Raw genomic sequence first — 14,451 nt, 5'->3', positions numbered from 1 at the left:
CTTTTGACACCATGATCCCATATGTCCATTGAGCCTCTTCTCTACGTCAGGCACCTTTCAAACAGCATCACACACCATAAATCCCTAGAAATAGGTATATGGTTCTCATTTTAAGGATGAGGAGGAGACAAAGGCTCAGGGCTTTTATTAGCTATTAGATGACAGCTAACCAAGGATTTATATCTAGGCAGTCTAACAAAATACTATCTCTCTTAATCAGTGTCTTCTTTAAATATTTACTCAGTAAGCAATATTCCTAATTATAGAGACATATTTATATCTGGTCCCTTTCTTACAAAACATATGTAACTCAGTGGTGTGCTGGTAAGTGGTTCACTGCCCGCTACAAGATTTAAAAAAAAAAACCAAAAAACAAAAACCAAAACCTTGATTTGTAGCATTTGGCAATTTCTGTGGTATAATTAAACTGCACTTCAAGCTACCAGCATGAGGTAAGTGAAGCCTAGTCCAGGGGAATCACACACTTTGGGGTGTCATGCTCTACAGATGGCCAGCTCTGGTTGAAGTCACTGTGGTATTGCCCCCTGGCTGTGGTGCTATTCTTGAAATATCCTTAATACACACACTCATTTCATTTCAGCTGTTCCATGTGACACAATGTGAACTAAGCTGCTTTGGTGATGTTTCTGTTCTATCGCTGCTTGTAAAGAAAGAATTGTGTACTTGTGGTGGCCCTTCCGAGTGAAGCCACCTTGTAGGAGCAGGAGGCAGCTAAGTGCCCTGTCCTGTGATGGCCAGGAGTTATCTATCTTGAGCTGGGCACCTGGCATTTACCAAACTGAGTTCCCTAGGCTGTTTTGCAGCCAGTATGGTTGCTAAGGTTCTGCTTAACAATTTGGAAGCTTTGGGATGTGTTCCAAATTCCATGTGTTTGTCAGAATACAGTCACCTTGAGAGCTCATTCATTAGTTCTTTATGGTGGGATGGACACTTTTGTTTTGGGTGGGATTGGGGCTTGAATTCAGGGCTTTGTGCTTGCAAAGCAGAATGTTCTGTCCATTTTGCTCTGGTTATTTTGGAGATAGGGTCTCATCAATACGCCTGGACTAGCCTCAAACCATGATTCACGGTCTCAGCCTCCAACGTCTAGGATTACAGTCATGGGCGCCTAGCTGGATGGCTGTGTTTAAAAAGTTCTTCCATCCCAATACCATGTCAACTGAACCAGATGCAATCAGTCAATAAGGACGAACAAGCAGACTGCCACAGGGCACCTGCGCTGGGCTGTGGACACCCTGTGCTATGACAATACCTGCTGTCCAAGCTCCACCTTCCAGGTCCTCTAGGCCTTTTCCCTGATAGCAGAATGCGTGTGTCTTTATCAAACCCATCCCACACGAGTGTGTTTTAACATGTTTCACAAAGCACCTGCCAACCAAAACCCTGTCTGAATGACCACATCACAGCTTTTTATCTTCAGTTCACCACACGCGTTCCCAGCCTCGTTTTTCCTCCTTCTTTCCTCCTCTTCTTCTTTTGTCCCTATGACACTTTCCAAGTGTGTCATAACATTACACAGGGAGACTGTGACCAGCAGCTCAGCAGGAAGCTAAGGATACCTGTGCTGGGGGGCAATGCTGAGGAAGGTAAAAATTCTTGGTGACCTTTTGGCTGTGCCTTTAAAGCTCTATTACCAGTCCAAAATGGTGACAGAGCAGGTCTATCTGGGGAGCCTTAGAAGGCTTGCTCCTGCCAAGGTTAGGTTTGCGACTTTGCTGCTTCCCACGGAGGATGGTCTGAGGAGAGGGCTCACCTGGCTCACCTGTCCTGGGCACGAATGTGGAAGAACTCACTGGTGTTAACATGCTCACCACCCCTTTGCCTTCCCTACTTCTCTTCTCTTCACTTCAGTCTTTTTCTGGGACAGAAAAAGCCTAAAATCTTACTCTTAGGAGTTAATGATTGTAAAATCTATGGTTGCTCTGGCTGCAGGTCAAAACAACAAAAGAACCCCACAGGTGAATTGCTCCATCCTCCAAATGGAGACCACTGCAATTTGCCTCCAAGAAACTGGAATGAATAACCTAAGAAAATTCATCATTTAACAAATATGTATTATGCATACTCTAGATACCATACCCTGTTTTAAGGATCTAAGAATCAAAATTTGAATGAAACATGGATCCTGCCCTTTGGTAGTCTATAGTTTAAATTGTGTTTACTGGGTGTGATGAAATTTCTTTACTGTGGATATTAAATTAATCTATGATAAATAACCTTTGAAGAAAGATTTTAAATCTGATTTTCATGCATTCTTATTATAGATGTAGAAAATAACTGAATATTTCTAAGTGGTTACTGGCATAAATTTACCCATATATCCCAGACCAGTGGGTCTAAAAGATTGTATATAACCCAATTATAAACCTAAAATGTGGAATAAAACCTTTCAAAGGCAAGATTTATTTTGAGATAAGAAAGAAAAGAAAAATAGCTGTTTACTTACCCTCTATTCACACCTGACCATCTGTTCAAATTTCTTCTCTTCATGATGTCATCTCTTTAAGCCCCAGTCCAAATTAGCTTCTTTAATCTGTAATATTAACATATTGATATGTTCAACATACATTTTAATGAGTTATTCATACTCCATGTTAGAATCACCTGTGGAGTTTAAAAACTACAGATTCCCAGGCTCCAACCTTAGAACTTTGCCATTTGCAAGCAGGATCCCGATGTCTGTATTTTTAAAGCACAATCTACATGATACGGGTAAGAATCATTGTTCAAACTGCACTGTATGATTTGACATTCTATGACAGCACACAGTCCACATTAGTATTTACTTTGTTATCTGTAACACAGAACCTATTTGTTCTAAGAACCTCCACACTTTTTGTTTGAAATGATGACCAGAAATTTTATTTCAACAACCTTTATGTAATACTGTCATATAAGTTTTATATTTGTGTTATTTGTGCAAATATAAAGTGAATGAGTGAGTGTTATTCATCTTTATTTAATATTATTTCTCAGAAATTTTTCTAAATTGGGACAATCTTTTGGAGTGTTCCAGGAGAATGTTCTCTCTAGCACTGTGAAGTTAACTTACACTGGTTCATATCCAGATTCTCTTCTTGGGTTATGATGAGTAGAAGAACAACAGAAGAGAAAAAGTATGGAAAGAACATTTCCTTTTTCAGCACTTAGCACACGATGGTTAATCTTACAAGGCAGTAGAAAAGTCACTTTGCTCCTAATCTGTGTCCTATATCTGATAATCAGTTACTCCCACTGCAGAAGTGATTTAACCGCCCAATCATTATTCTTAACTTATGAACCAATTTAGGACTAATAGATAAAACAATTCACATATATTCATGGGGTTCAAACATTCTGCTTTGAAGAACTATTTTAAGTACCAGTCATATGGCATAAGGGAAAGCTCAAGCACTGTGCCTAGTACAAAAAAGTCATTGTTATCATTAATGTAGTGGTCTTAATACCTTGAAGTACAACTCAACTGAGTTTTATTTCAGTTGAGTCTTTTCCTGCATTTTAAAAGGCACAGTCTTTATAAAAATATTGTCATAACAGCTAGGAATAACTAAAAAATAGAACTATGGATAATATTTGAACACATTAAGTGAAACAGTTGATTGTATGGTCCAGCAAACAAGAAGATAGCCTACCACCTTCTGTCATACCTTGCAATAAGCCAGACTTCGTCTGGGTCTGTTTGCCCACAATGAGAGTAGGTCATGCTGTTCACCGTCTCTGACTCTGCTTCCCCAGATGCAGATGAGGATAATAAATACCTGCCTCATTATTTTGTTTTGTTTGTTACAGTGTTGGGGTTTAATCCACTTTGCACATGCCAGGTAAGCACTCATTGGGTTATTGTGAAGAATTCATTATACATGAAAGGATTTGAATGTCTCCAACAAGTAGCAAACATCCAATAAAGATTTATTTTGATTGCTAACATTTCAAAATTGTTTTTAGATAAGGCTACCCTAATTTCTCATCCATACTGAAGCACACCTAAAAGTGAAAGACAGTGTCAGCCTTAGTTACACTGGAGCAGCAGGTGTCAGCCAGACCTGGGCATATCTATCTATCTATCTATCCATCTATCTGTCTATCTATCTATCTATCCATCCGTCTGTCTGTCTATCTATCTATCTGTCTATGTATCTATCATTCGTCTATCATCTATTATCTATCCATCTATCATCTATCTACCTATGTATGTATGTATGTATCTATCATTTATCTATCTATAATCTATCTACCTATGTATCTATCCATCATTTATCTATCTACCAATCATTTATCTATCATCTATCTATACATTATCTATCTCCCTATGTATCTGTGTAACTATCTATGTATCTATGTATCTATCTACCTATGTATCTATCTGTCTGTCATTTATCTATCATCTACCTATTTATCTATCTACCTATGTATCTATCATTTATCTATCTGTCATCTATCTATCTATCTACCTATGTATCTATCTATCCATTATCTGTCTGTCATTTATCTATCTATAATCTATCAGTTATGTATCCTTCTATCTATTATCTATCTATGTACCTATCATCTACCTATCTATCTACCTATGTATGTATCTATTATCTATCTGTCTACCTATCTATCATCTGCCTGGTCAGCTGCAGCATGGTTTCTGGCTGCAAGCAAGTCTCTGAGGGGGAGTTATGTGTGCAGGAGAGCTTACATGGACCTCCCTGGCAAGAGTTTGCAGGATGGGTCAGATTTCCGATGAACACCAGTGTGGCTGCTGCTTGCTCCAAACTCCTTGGAGAAAAAATAGAAGAAGGCATGCTGCCTGCACAGTATTTATAACATATCGTTAACATATCTCAAGTCTTTCTAAGGTCTTTCTGAAAGTCAGGTCTTGGGGAATGCACAGAAAACTTTAAGTACTTGAAAACAACTTTCTGAACTATCTTACATAATTTCTTGGCTCTGCGTTTATTTCATAGTAACTAAAAAAGTCTTTGCTCAATACAAGAGTGGATTAAGAAAAAAACCCAGAAACATGTCTCTTTAATCATCTTTACTGATCACCCATCCTTCCATCTATGTATGTCTTCTTTTGTTTCATAACAAATTAGAATTTCAGGAGGGAACAGATAATTGTGGCCGTGTGTTCTCATGTTCTCTTTCTGCTGCTCCATCTCACCCCTTAGCATCTCACAAACATTGCCTGAATGCCTCTATATCTTGGCTCTCTCCCACAAAACTGAATTTCCCTATGATAAAAAAAGGCAAAACTCGAAATATAACTACAATAGCTCTATGAAGATCTGTCATGTATGGTAGGTGCCATTTCTTCTGTGCAAGAACTTTCTGTTCCCCACTCCTCTGACTATCAGAAATTGTTTGGATATTCATCATGTTCTCTCAACAAAATACATTTTCTTTTCTTATTGGTTGATTTCAGGCTTCTTTTTTACTCAGTAATTGAGAAACTCATCATTCCAAATTCGGGTGCTATAAGACATAAAAGTCATGTGCCTATGAGAATCAAAATGTTATTGCTAGAGAGCTATAATGTCAAAGAAAAGCAAAGAATTTCTCATTTGTTTGACATTATTTAAGGTCTTACTTGGCTCCCATCTGCTACAAAGAGCTGCTTAACCCCACTTGACTCATCAAGAAGTGCTCTGTGCCTTTCTTATGAGCAGAGTGCATAGACGAAATCATGAATGGATGAGGGGACTCACCCATTCAGAACACTGAACTTCCAAATGACCAGTGTCAGATTTTTTCCAGCCTTTGGGTTTTCTATCACACATCTTCACCTTTACCTCCAGATGAGTACAGTGACCTCACAGCACCATGCAGTCATCTGTTGAGCACTCTCAGTGGGGTGTCAATTCACCTCACAGAAAATGTCATAACTAGCAGTTGTCAAGCAGTCTCAAAACAAAACAAATTATCCACCTCACCTTTTATATGTAAGTGCTTTAATATGCTGTGTTGTTGTAAAAAAGAGTTTAAAGAGCATTCCAGCTATGATCAGTTTCTTTTGAAGAAGTTTTTATGAGTTTGAGTAGAGATAATGGCAACCATTAGTCATTGCATCAGCAGGAGGCACACACAGGACAATATTTACAAGCAGCTATGACACAGTAGTGGAAATATGACTGCCTATGACGTGGGTAGGATTTTGGCAATGGTCGACTGCCATTTTGTGAAGTGGAACTGGTCTAAGTCTGACAATAGTTGAGTGCAGTGGTGTCCTAATACCACAGGGTACGAGGCTTGTCTCCAAACCTTAGCTATTGTTTAAAATTCTCATAAGATCTTACACTACCAGTCAGGGAACACAGAGCACGTGATCATGTTCAAAAATCTTACCCTCCTAGGGAAACAAAAGGAAAGTCAAAAGTGTGGAAGAAAATGATCTATGTAATTTGAGTTTTGGTGCCTTGATGCTGGAGATCAACACGGAGCAGGACAAAAGGAGCTGTCAGAACAACTCCAAGGTGTAACTTACTTTATTGTATCAGAAAGGCTCAGCTTTGGTGTTTTAACTGCTTTCTTAACTTATAACACCACTGGTATTTCTACTTGTGTTATGTAAAACTTAGCCCTTTCAAAGCATTAATTGATTGGATGATGTATTAACTCAACACTTTTCCTTTGGTAGAAGTTTTATAAGATTAGTGAAAAAATATTTTTATGCAATTACTGCCATTTTTTAATATATGAGAAAAATTATTTCTGGCTTTTATTGTTATTTGAATATAGCAATATTATACCCATCTGTTGTTATTTGTTCTAATACATGAACCTGATGTCTTCAATGCTAGGGCATTAATTAATATTCTTTACTGCTCCCAAATTAGTTGAACATCAGTATACAAACATATAAAAGCAATGAGAACTGAGGAAAAGAAAGCACACATTCCTTTTCTGTAAACTGAGGGTCTGCATGTGTTTGCAAATGCTGTTGTGTAGACGTGTAAGTGTAGCTTCTCTTTTCTTCTTGTCCTGTGGTTTGACGTGTCAACATGATAAACAGAGACAAATGAGATGTCTAAGAGTTGTCAAATGTTCCCGACAACACTCCAGTAAGAACACAACCAAGAAACAACAAACTTACTTCTACCTGTTTGAAGTTTTGAGTCGACTGCTTTTGATTATAAGGCAATGAAGCCTTTCATCTTTTGGTCCATTTTGCATTTCTTAAACACGATCTTGCTGAAACATATGCGGCTGAGTTGATTTGAATTTGATTAGTTTAGCTCTGTGGTTTTATCACTTGTAATAAATGTGGTTCTGTGGTGTTTCAGCATGTCCAGAAACGTATTAGCTGAACAATCGACTTACTTCTATTATAGTTTTAAAATACATCATTACTTGATATTAAAACAAAGTTCATTGTAACTTTGCTGGATACACTTTTTCTAATTCTACATATTGGTAGCGAATAATACATACTCTAACTTGTGTGTGTTCTTGAAGCTACTGAGCAAGTAACGAGGGACGTAAACATAGGAACATGTCCAGAGGGGAGCCACGGAGTAGAAATGACTCACTACATCCCCAATCTTATCTCCAATTAAAAAATCAATAGACTATCACTCCAGTTATTTTATGGCCACTTTTCATCTGTCAAAAATTAAGATAGAGCTGGGCATGGTGGTACATGCCTGTAATTCCAGATACATATAAGATGAAGGCAAATGCAAACAAGAGGGTGAGGATGTCAATCAAGTGGTAGACCAGTCGCCTCACATGAGTGTGTTCTTGGGTTCAGTTCCCAGCACCACAGAAAAATTAATTCTGCACTTCTTTATTATTAACACTGTTTTTATTTTTACAAAGTTGAATAAAATATAGTGGAATAAGCTCTGGGTGTTACTGTGCTAATGTAAGACATAAATGATTGCTGTCGATTGTGGCCAGAACTATAGGGAAGTATTTGAGTGTTGCACGTTACACATTTTTCCTGTTAATCCCATGGAGGGGTGCTTTGAGACAAAGAGGAATCGCGCCACTGAGAAGTCAAGCTTGCTCTCTCTGCAAAGCAAAGTGAGAAAGGATTGAAAGCTTGTAGGCTAATTTCAGCAAATATTCTGATTTGAATGGATGATTAGTAAATAAGGTTTATTGTTTTAAAGAAGGAAAAAGTAAAAATTTCAAACCTGCCTAAGCAGTAAAATTGGAGATGGGATAAGTACAGTACATGATAAGGAAAGCAGAAAATTCATACAAATAATGTTCCATTTAAGTTTGAAATGAGGGTCTACTGATGACCTAAATTCTAGTAAGATCTGAGTATCTTTTGAAGAAACAAGAATATTCAGCATTAAAGATGTTATGAAATTGGTATTCCATGCAATGTGAGCAACATTTTGTTTTGGTTGCAGTTTTAATCATAAAGGTCTTGCTTTGTAGCCCAGGCTGGCCTCAGACCTGTGATCTCCCTGCTTCAGCCTCCCACATGCTGGGATTATGGTCACGTACCAACATGCCTGAATGCCTACTTTATTTTTTAACTCTAATCATTTGATTTTGAAGTTTAATTCCATCATGATTCACAGTCCTAAGGAAATTAGCAGACTCTGCCTGGTGCTAAAATTTCTACTCTTAAATTCTGTTTCCTTATCTATTTGTATATTTAAGGCACATAAAACTAAATAATAGCTATCATACTTATGAGCCAACAGTGTGGTTAAGTTGAGTAATTATATTTTGATGCTGTCTATGGTCTTATTAAAAATAAAACCATTAGTTACACACACAAATCATCTGAGAACTGAGGTGTGTGTGATTTCTGCTACTTGATGAGTCTACAAAATTGACTGACTACTTCTCCAGCACATTAATTATCATTCAGGGTTATTTGGGGAGATAAAATATACTTTCCCAGTCAAAGTCTAACGAGATGATAAGTAAAACAAAGCACTTGGTGTCTAATTCACTAGCAATCATGTATAATATAAAGCCTTTCTAATATATTTCATATTTAAACATATAAATCCAGCCCCAGAAGAAAAGGAAGTAATATCTTTTAGAAATTTACCAAAATGACATTACAAAATAATTTGTCCTCATAAGTAATTCGTGCTGTGGAGACACACTAAGCTTGGTGTCCATCTCTTACTCACACTGTGAACCTAGACCCTTTCCCCTGCAGTGGTGGGATCAACCCATCACCAGATATGTGTATTTCTATAACCAGTTGCAGCCCGGGTGTCACAAAAGTGTGTTTCCTGATCTCAGCAGTTAATCAAAAATCTGTGAGGTTATGAGCTCGGTTGAACTATTTGGTCATAGGAATAAAAATTCAAGAATCCATGTCAAATTCAGGAATGAAATTTGACCTGGAACTTGAGTAAGCCTAAGCATTGTAAATATGCTGCTTTTGTGTTGGAAAAGAAGTTACATTTTCTGCATAACAGAATTCAGCAAATTAATTGTGAAAAAGTAAAATCTGTATTGATTTGCCATGTATCCTTTCAATGGTGGGTTTGTGACAAATGGTCTTTCTGGCAGTGCACTTTGGCAATAAAGATAGAGACAAATCGGACCAAATATCAGAATCCATCCAGATGAGTACACCCTAGTGGAAGAAACTCAAGTCTCTAGACTGCTAAATGAAATTGTTCAGTAAATTAAATTAAGATCAACTCTGATCTGTTCAAGTTAGGCTCAGACTTTCTGGGATCTTTTCCTGACAAACAGATTTCTTGGTTCACAGTTAGGAAGCAGGCATTAGTGGCTCATGCCTGTAATCTTAGCTACTGGGACGCTGAGATTGGGGAGATGGAAGTATGAGACAAAAAAGTTCACAGGACCCCATCTCAACTGAAAAAACTGTACATGTGTACATGGTGTGACCGTCACCCCAGCTGCTGCAGGAAGGACAGAATAGGAGGCTCGTTTTCCAGGATGGGCTGGGCAAAAAGTGAGACCCTAACTCCAGAATCACCAGTGTAAAAAGGGCTGGGGCACAGCTCAAGTGGTAGAGTACCTTCCCAGTGAGTGCGAAGCCCTGAGTTCAACACCATAACTCACTAACTAACTAAAACTAACTAACTAACTAACTAACTAACTAACTAACTAACTCTAACTAACTAACATAGGGAATGGCTACAAATTTTCTGATTTTTTTGCAAACCAAGCCAAAATTAGACTTTAAAACTCACAAGTTATTTAAGAAACTCAGTTATCCAGTAGCCATAAGGTACTTTTTTTAAGATGGAAAGAAATAAACATGGATGTGCAGGTGCCTCTGGAGTAACAGTCTTTTGGGTGTATCCCCAAGAGTGGTATTGCGGGATCAAATTGTAGATCGATGTCCAGATTTTTAAGTAGCCTCCAAATTTTTTTCCAGAGTGGTTGTACTAGTCTACATTCCCACCAACAGTGTAAGAGGGTTCCTTTTTCCCCGCATCCTCGCCAACACCTGTTGTTGGTGGTGTTGCTGATGATGGCTATTCTAACAGGGGTGAGGTGGAATCTTGCACTGACGAATGGATTAAGAAAATGTGGTATCTATACACAATGGAATTTTATGCAGCCATGAAGAAGAATGAAATGTTATCATTCGCTGGTAAATGGATGGAATTGGAGAACATCATTCTGAGTGAGGTTAGCCTGGCCCAAAAGACCAAAAATCGTATGTTCTCCCTCATATGTGGACATCAGATCAAGGGCAAACACAACAAGGAGATTGGACTTTGAGCACATGATAAAGCGAGAGCACACAAGGGAGGGGTGAGGATAGGCAAGACACCTAAAAAACTAGCTAGCATTTGTTGCCCTTAACCCAGAGAAACTAAAGCAGATACCTTAAAGCAACTGAGGCCAATAGGAAAAGGGGAACAGGTACTAGAGGAAAGGTTAGATCAAGAAGAATTAACCTAGAAGGTAACACCCACGCACAGGAAATCAATGTGAGTCAATGCCCTGTATAGCTATCCTTATCTCAACCAACAAACCCCCTTGTTCCTTCCTATTATTGCTTATACTCTCTCTACAACAAAATTAGAGATAAGGGCAAAATAGTTTCTGCTGGGTATTGAGGGGGGGAGAGGGAGGGGGCGGAGTGGGTGGTAAGGGAGGGGGTGGGGGCAGGGGGGAGAAATGAACAAGCCTTGTATGCACATATGAATTATAAAAGAAAAATGAAAAAAAAAAGATGGAAAGAAATAACATACGTATAAAAATAATATCCAAAGTTACATTAATTCTTATTTAGTGGTAGATGACAGCCAGATTTTCTTTCCTTTGGAGTTCTTGTGGTCTTAGGTAGCACAGAAATGTAGTCACAATTGGGGTAACTTCATCGAAAGTAGAACATCTCTATTTGTTTCTTATTTACCATGTTGTGCTTTGTATTCAATCCTATTCTCCCTTACATGAAAAGAGAAGTGTTGATTTAGATATTATAAACTCAGTGTATACTTCCTGGATCAGGCTCTTCATTTTAGCAATTTCGTTTGCATCTGACACCAGCATGCTATTTCTAAAGCATTTACCAATCATTACAACATGCCTTCAGCATCTGTGTAAATATCAATTATTGAAGCTATAGGGAAATCATCAATACCTTTTGTTAGCTCGGAACATGCTTTACTAAAAGATGTAATTTTTATATGAGTGGTCTTTCATTTCTTTCCACCTGGATTGTACCCTCTTCTACACCAGACACCATCACTGGGCACAAGGAGAAGGTTAACTGTCTTGGATAGAATGTGTTTCAGCCCCAACACAGAACTCATGTGGTTTTCTTTTTTAGATGAATCTCTTAACCCTGTGAGATCTTGCTTTACTTTAAAACTAGGATAAGAAAATTTGCCCCAATTTTTTCATAGAAGAAAATTTGCCTGCTTTCTTCACTATCATCATAAATTTTTAAAGAATCAAGGCTTACATTCAAGTACATCGGAAAGGTCAAGTCTGGCTGACCTTTCCCAAAATATTTCTTGGATATTTTGAAACCAAGATGCTGCACTGGGTGCCATGTTTCCTTACTGTAATTGCTGATGATGCATTTTGCTTGGCTGACCTAAGATAATTCAGTTGTAAGCTGTTTTGAGGCCACCTGCTTTGAGTTTCTTCCAGCCACAAGCTGCCATTACTGCTGTCATCTGCTCTCATTTCCTTAGGTGTTATACTGAAATGCACAACTAATGGTGGGAAACTATCTCAATTCACTATGTCACCCTGATGTTTCTTAAAACATACAAATACATTAGAGTTAAATCCTGAGAGAATTAATTACAGTCCTCATCACTTCTGAGGAATCAACTCATCACTGAGTTTTACTCATTAAAGTAATTAACCTTTAACAACATCCTATATTAAATTTTCCTATTAATCAAAGTATGTCAAATACACAATGAATTCTTTTTGAGAACTTTTATAGAGTTAATGCTTCTAATAGGGTTTATTTTTTAATCACAGTGTATTCTACACCAAATTACAGCACTCTTGGAGTGTAAGTTGAGGTTTGGTGTGGGGTGTACACCTGTAATCCCAGCTACTCAGGAGTTGAGCTATGGTTCATAGCCAGCCCAGGCAAAAAGCTAGCAAGACCCCATCTCAACAAATAAGGTAGGCATTAGCTGTAATTCCAGCTATGTGGGAGGTGTAGGTAGGAGAATTGCAGTCCAAAACTGTGCTGGGCAAAAACTCAAGCTTTCATCTGAAAAATAACTAAATCAAAACGGGCTGGGGTATGGACCAAGTGGTACAGTGCCTGCCTAGAAAGTGTGAGGCCCTGAGTTCAAACCCCAGGACTGCCCCAGAATTAAAATCAAATTAAAAAGTTGATGGACAGTATCTCTCCAACATCAATGTGACTGAGGTGGCATATTCTTAGCACCTGTAGATTTACTACTCCTGTTTTTAATGTATCTGAGCAAGTCAAAGGTATTTTGATGTATCTGTATTTTTTTGAAAACACAAATTTGAATTATCACACACTGCAAGAGAATGAGTCAAAATTTTTGCTTTTTATTCAACATTGGACACAGAAAATTTCCAAACTAGAAAGGATATGTCTAAAGGGAAGTGCATTTGTCAAAGAGAACAATCCTTCTGCGTTGAGTTTGGGCATGGTGTCACACACCTGTAGCACCAGCTAACTAGGAGGCTGAGGCAGGAGAATCACTTAACTCCAGAGTTCCAAGGCAAGCAACATGGCCAGCCCCCATCTCAAAAAGAAATTTGTTTTCCCATTCTGAGATAGACAACAGAAGTTCAAGATGGACTCAGTGGTCAGGAATCGAATTCATCGTAAAGGGAAGGCGTATGTTTCATTTCTGAAGTTTCACTTTGAATGACAATCATGCACAATGGCAGTTGGTGAGATATTATAGAAGACGTCAGGCCACTTGGCACATGGAGGACTGAGCCAGCCTTGCCGCGGTGCCACCCTCCTGCTCAGGTCTCAGTGCTCCTTGCTCTCAGGCTCACCTGCATTTTGGATGTTAGCAGGCAGAATAATACAAAGTGACACACGTGTCAAGGTGTGCCTCATCTGGCAGGACAGGCAGAAATAGATGGGCAAGGTCACCTTGTATCTGCAGCCATACAGATGGGAGGAATCTCTACAGAGCTCTCTTTCACGGCTGTTGTCCTAGCAACATAAATTCCTAGTTTATTTTAATTTTTATTGAAACTGTATGTTATTTGATTATTTAGGATGCCTTGACCTCTCTCAACACTGAATTCAATGTTCAGCTCTCATCTATTTTAAGGCTAGGTGCACAAATAAATAGAGCCAGGCATGAGAATACCTGAAATTTAGGGTTCTTGTGCAAGATCCAGAATCGTGAGCTGGTGTCGGCTGCATCATGATAGGGTTGTTGAGAAAACCATTGACGTCCTTTTCTGAAAGCACTTCACACAGTGACATGTATTATGTGCTCCATTCTTGCAAATGACTGTTTCATACATTGTTATAACAATTGTACCAAATTACTGTCAGTCTCACTTTTTAATGTAATGTAATTTTATTTTATTTATTTTCGTGGGACTGGGGCTTGAACTTGAGGCTTCATGCTTGCAAAGCAGGCGCTCTACCCCTTGAGCCACACTTCCTGTCCATTTTGATCTGGTTATTTTGGAGATGGGGTCTCCATGAACTATTTGCCCAGACTGGCCTGAAATGGAGGTCCTCCTGCTCTCAGGCTCCCAACTAGCTATGATTACAGGTGTGAGCCACAGGCACCAGGCTTGACTCACTTTAATGTTTAGTTTAATGTCTAGCTCTATTTAAAAGTAAGCAGTATATACAGTATTTTAATAAATTTCTTGGGTATGTCTTAGAATACTTGCTATGAAGACAACTTATGCTGCTTACAAATATAATGAATTTTTTGCAACTGTGCTCTAAAGCAGGTGCTAACTGGATATTCAGAATATCTTAAATGTTGAGAGCTGCAGATTGATTTGGATATTCACATTTTATGGACTAAACTTTATTTACACATT

At 38.4% G+C, this 14,451-nt stretch overlaps 1 protein-coding gene across 6 annotated transcripts in view; it reads right to left on the bottom strand.

Moving 5' to 3' along the window:
- Positions 1 to 14,451, bottom strand: part of Khdrbs2 (KH RNA binding domain containing, signal transduction associated 2) — a 497,340-nt gene that overhangs the window by 21,802 nt on the left and 461,087 nt on the right. For 5 of the 6 annotated variants that reach the window (XR_012450579.1, XR_012450575.1, XR_012450578.1 and 2 more), the window contains one exon: positions 2,468 to 2,554. The gene's annotated coding sequence lies outside the window, so the exon portion shown is untranslated. Of the gene's footprint in view, positions 1 to 2,334; positions 2,555 to 14,451 lie in introns of those variants that run through there. The other variant, XR_012450576.1, reaches the window with a different exon arrangement.

This window comes from Castor canadensis, chromosome 8, assembly GCF_047511655.1.
Source record: "Castor canadensis chromosome 8, mCasCan1.hap1v2, whole genome shotgun sequence".
Classification (NCBI taxonomy): domain Eukaryota; kingdom Metazoa; phylum Chordata; class Mammalia; order Rodentia; family Castoridae; genus Castor; species Castor canadensis.
This window is presented reverse-complemented; position numbering and strand designations above follow the sequence as displayed.